The sequence below is a fragment of the Tupaia chinensis genome, unplaced genomic scaffold (assembly GCF_000334495.1).
Source record: "Tupaia chinensis unplaced genomic scaffold, TupChi_1.0 Scaffold000644_1, whole genome shotgun sequence".
Taxonomy (NCBI): domain Eukaryota; kingdom Metazoa; phylum Chordata; class Mammalia; order Scandentia; family Tupaiidae; genus Tupaia; species Tupaia belangeri.
The window spans coordinates 6,509,221-6,514,281 of NW_006160165.1; the positions used below are offsets into that span (position 1 = coordinate 6,509,221).

The 5,061-nt window shown below is 57.2% G+C and overlaps 1 protein-coding gene across 1 annotated transcript in view; it reads left to right on the forward strand.

The window, feature by feature from the left end:
• The window catches only part of ATP11A (ATPase phospholipid transporting 11A), a 146,159-nt gene that overhangs the window by 73,456 nt on the left and 67,642 nt on the right, over positions 1-5,061 (forward strand). The gene's annotated exons all lie outside the window — the stretch shown is intronic.

The window sequence follows — 5,061 nt, forward strand, 5'->3', positions numbered from 1 at the left end:
AGAAGGGCTGCCGGTCCCAGCGTCTCCCGTGCCTGGACGCCTGTGCCCAGGGGAAGGGCCGTGAGCTCACTGGGCGGGTGTGAGGCTGCCGTGAGCAGGGGCCGACCTCCCTTACCTGGGGCCGCGGCGGGGGCACTGCCTTTGCCATTTGAAGCAGACATGCTGGGCAGTGTCAGGGAGGGGGCCAGGACGTCTGTGCCTGGCGTGGCCTCATCCTTCCTTCTGGCCACACCAGGATCCCGCGAGGCTGTGTGCACTCAGCAGTGGGATGTCCGGGGATCTGGCTTCGGGATGGGGTGCTGCTCGCTGGCCCCTCGCCCCGCCACACTGGGACGTGCAGCCTCAGTCCCTGCCCACGCCTGGGTCCGCAGCTTCGCCTCAGGGAGCCACAGAATGAACACCAGCTCAGCGGTGCGGCCGTCCACGCCTTGCTCATGAGACGTGACTGTGGTCCCTGGAGGGGAGAGCTCAGCTGTGTCCCGCAGGCTGCATAAGTGCCCTCGAGTCCACTGTCTTGCTGGTTCCCAGCTGCTCGGGAAGACATGGGTCCAGCACACAGTGTGCCACGCCACGGCAGGTGGCCGAGCCCTGGCCACGGTGTCCTTTCCTGGTGCCCTTTCTGGCCGCAGCCCCTCTTTTCTGGCGTCTGTAAGCCGGAGGTTGGGTGCCATCCCCTTTTTATGTCCCATGTGCCGTCACAGATGAAGTAGAAACCCTGACTCCCTGGAGACCGTGTCCTGGCGTCCCTCTGTCCGGGCATCCCCTGGGTTCACCGTGGCTCCAGTGCAGCTTCGGCTCAGAGCTGCCGAGGCCCAGGGTGGTGTCCCGATGCTTCATTTCACACCCCACTGCGGGCAGAGAAGCTCAGCCTAGGCTTTCCTCCCATGGTCGTCCCCTGCCTATGACCACAGGGACAGCAGGCCCCGTGTTCCCTGGTGACCACACACCCGGAGAGGAAGAGAACCAGGGAGTGGCTCACTCAGAGGGACAGGTGGGCCATGGGACATGGAGCTCATGTGCTGACAAAACCTTCCAGCCCAGGGACAGAGAGCCTGTGTGCACACGTGGGGCGCTGCCCGTCTGTCAGCACCACGCGGTGCCTGGCACAGCGAGCGGGCTGCCTCCCTCAGCTCCCTGCAGAGGGAAACCGCTGTGTTCCGTGCCGAGGCCTCCAGACTGGAGCTCCTGGATGGTGCCACGGCTGGTTGTGTCGGAGCAGGTGGCCTGGACACCTGATAGGTCAGTGTCCCCTCTGCTGTGGCCACATGTCCAGGCCAGATGGTTGCAGCTCCCTGGACACAAGTAGAGTGTCCCTGGCTCGCTGTTAGCGATTTGCAGCCCTGGCGTGTGGGACAAGCTCACCCTTGTTTTATCTGACCCTCGGTACATGGCGTATCAGTGCGGAGTGGAATGGGAGAAGGGACTGTGCGTGGCCATGCTTCACAGAGGCTGCTCGCCCCGCCCACCCACCGCTCTCCAGCAAGCGCACGTGCACCCTGGCAGCTCAGGAGAGGAAGGGTCAGAGGCAGCGTGACAGACTCGTGTTCTCATGAGCACGGGCGCACACTCTAGGAAGCATTAGCAAATGGAACTCAGCCACGTGGGAGAAAGAGCACACCACGTCACCCGTGCACGGGCTGGTTCAGTATTTGACGTCAGTTCTACACCGTGGCCAGGTGAGACTCGTCCTGAGTACTCAACAATCAGTTAACGTGACCCTTCACATCTGCGGATTAAAAAAGTCACTTGATCATGTTGGTAAATACAGAGAAGGCTTTTTTGACAAGTTCCAGTTCCCGTTCATGATTGAAAACGTGAAAAACTCAGCTAACTAGGAATAAGGGGAATCTCCTCAGCTTGACAAGGAAGCGCGACACAGTTGGCCCAGCCGGCCTCTGCACTGAGCCAGGTGGGAAAGACAGGTGACCAGGACAGGGACCCCTGGCGTCCACCCCGCCAATCGAGAGCCGGCTGCTGCTGCACCGGGGGTGGAGGGAGGTACTGGGTGGGGCTGACCGTGCCGCCTTCACGGGCTGCCAGTCTAGGGAGAGAGTCCCAGAGACCCCACTGATGACAGAGCTCTCAGGACTTAGGAAGACTTACAGCAGAGCTGCCGAGCACAAAACTCAGTCACTCTCCTCACCCCTTCGGGCTGCCCGGGTAGGTCTCACATTGAGGTATAAGCAAAATACGGGCAGGGCGTGTTTAAGGGAAGCCATAAAACTCAGATGAGACGATCGAGGAAGAGCCAAGGAAGTGGGAAGGCAGTCACGGTCTCGGGGGACGTGCCCAGTGCTGGGACCAGCAGGCGGTGTAATGCTACGTCGCTGGACTGCCACACGGCCGACTGCAATTCGAGTCCTGGACCCGGTGATTTAAAACTCAGACTGGGTGCATGTGCGTGCGTGCCCAAAACCCCGAGAGGAGAGTGGAGGACAAGGGATTGTGGCATGGCCATCCCCCTGAGGGATGATTTCTCGCTTTCTGTCTCTCTGGTAAGCACACACACCCTATAGCAAAAATCTCTCTCAAAAAAAAGCCACGGGTTTTTGAGTTCTTCCCAGTCCCATGCGTGCTGAAGATAGAGAGTGTGACTGGCCTCTTCCATCAGCCCCGAGTCAGTTCACAGTGTTCCTTGTGGACACCAGCACACCAATGCGGAGCCACATGGGTGGCAAAGGACCCCGAGAGGCCAGCACGGATCAGAACGAGGCTGGAGAACGGGCCCCGCCCAGGTTCAAGACATGCGCTGACCCACGGTAACCCCACGGCGAGCTGTGGGGAAGGAGGAGAAGGTACATCAGCGCATGGAAGGCCCAGAACGGACCACCCCGAGGAACTCACGCTCTGCACAGAGGGGCGGAGGCAGCCAGCGCGGGAGCCAGCCTTTCTGACATGCGATGTGGGGAACTTGGGCGTGCAGAAGAGATGAACCGAGACGTGGGTTTCGCACCTTACACAAAAGTTAACTGAGTGTGGGCCATCGGCCTATGTGTAAAGTGGATGCTGATGAAAGTGGAGAAGAAAGTCTGCATGAGGTTGGCTTTGCAGTGAGTTTTTGGGTACAACACCAACATCCGTGAAAGGGAAATGCCAAGTTGGACTTTATTAAAATTAAAAACTTCTTGGGACCATCAGATGGCATAATGGTTATGGACTAGACTTAACACGTAGTGGACCATGGTTCGAGTCCAGGACCTGGCAGCTTAAAACTCATGTGTGTGTGTGCGTGCCGAAAATCCCAAGAGGAGAATGGATGAGAAGGGATTGTTGTGTGGTCATCCCCCGGGGGGTGATTTCTCGCTTTCTCTCTCCCTCTCTCTCTTTGGCAAATACACATGCCCTATAGCAAAAATCTCTCTCTCTAAAAAAAGAAAATAATAATAATAATAATAATAATAATAATAATAATAATAATAATGAAAGCATCTGCTGTGCAAAACGTTACTCAGACGGGAACCGCTAGCGGGGAGGAGGCGTTGGCAGAGCGCGGCTGAGAGAGGACGTTGCCAAACCGCCCTGGGACACTGGTGTCTGCTGGGTAGGGAGAGCGTGCCGGAGGACCCAAGAGTTCCTTTTGGAAAACTCCAGAGAGCCCCTTGGAGCACCTCCGGTCCTACTGAGCAAGACCGCCCTGAGGGGGAACGGCGACACGGCACGGCCGGGATGGTTGGGCGCCCGCCCGGGCTTTCACTCCTCTGAGGAAGCCGGTAGGGAGATGGTCTCTCAAAAAAAAGCCACGGGTTTTTGAGTTCTTCCCAGTCCCATGCGTGCTGAAGATAGAGAGCGTGACTGGCCTCTTCCATCAGCCCCGAGTCAGTTCACAGTGTTCCTTGTGGACACCAGCACACCAATGCGGAGCCACGTGGGTGGCAAAGGACCCCGAGAGGCCAGCACGGATCAGAACGAGGCTGGAGAACGGGCCCCGCCCAGGTTCAAGACATGCGCTGACCCACGGTAACCCCACGGCGAGCTGTGGGGAAGGAGGAGAAGGTACATCAGCGCATGGAAGGCCCAGAACGGACCACCCCGAGGAACTCACGCTCTGCACAGAGGGGCGGAGGCAGCCAGCGCGGGAGCCAGCCTTTCTGACATGCGATGTGGGGAACTTGGGCGTGCAGAAGAGATGAACCGAGACGTGGGTTTCGCACCTTACACAAAAGTTAACTGAGTGTGGGCCATCGGCCTATGTGTAAAGTGGATGCTGATGAAAGTGGAGAAGAAAGTCTGCATGAGGTTGGCTTTGCAGTGAGTTTTTGGGTACAACACCAACATCCGTGAAAGGGAAATGCCAAGTTGGACTTTATTAAAATTAAAAACTTCTTGGGACCATCAGATGGCATAATGGTTATGGACTAGACTTAACACGTAGTGGACCATGGTTCGAGTCCAGGACCTGGCAGCTTAAAACTCATGTGTGTGTGTGCGTGCCGAAAATCCCAAGAGGAGAATGGATGAGAAGGGATTGTTGTGTGGTCATCCCCCGGGGGGTGATTTCTCGCTTTCTCTCTCCCTCTCTCTCTTTGGCAAATACACATGCCCTATAGCAAAAATCTCTCTCTCTAAAAAAAGAAAATAATAATAATAATAATAATAATAATAATAATAATAATAATAATGAAACCATCTGCTGTGCAAAACGTTACTCAGACGGGAACCGCTAGCGGGGAGGAGGCGTTGGCAGAGCGCGGCTGAGAGAGGACGTTGCCAAACCGCCCTGGGACACTGGTGTCTGCTGGGTAGGGAGAGCGTGCCGGAGGACCCAAGAGTTCCTTTTGGAAAACTCCAGAGAGCCCCTTGGAGCACCTCCGGTCCTACTGAGCAAGACCGCCCTGAGGGGGAACGGCGACACGGCACGGCCGGGATGGTTGGGCGCCCGCCCGGGCTTTCACTCCTCTGAGGAAGCCGGTAGGAAGATGGGGTCACCCTGTAAGTGCGAATTGAACAGGAAGCGGAAATGTCCGTTCACTCTAAGCAGTTGAAACTCGAGACCAAGGCTCTTAAAAAGGCAGTTACCTCCCGGGAGTGGTATGCGAAGACCCCGCTCAGGGCGGCGGCCCG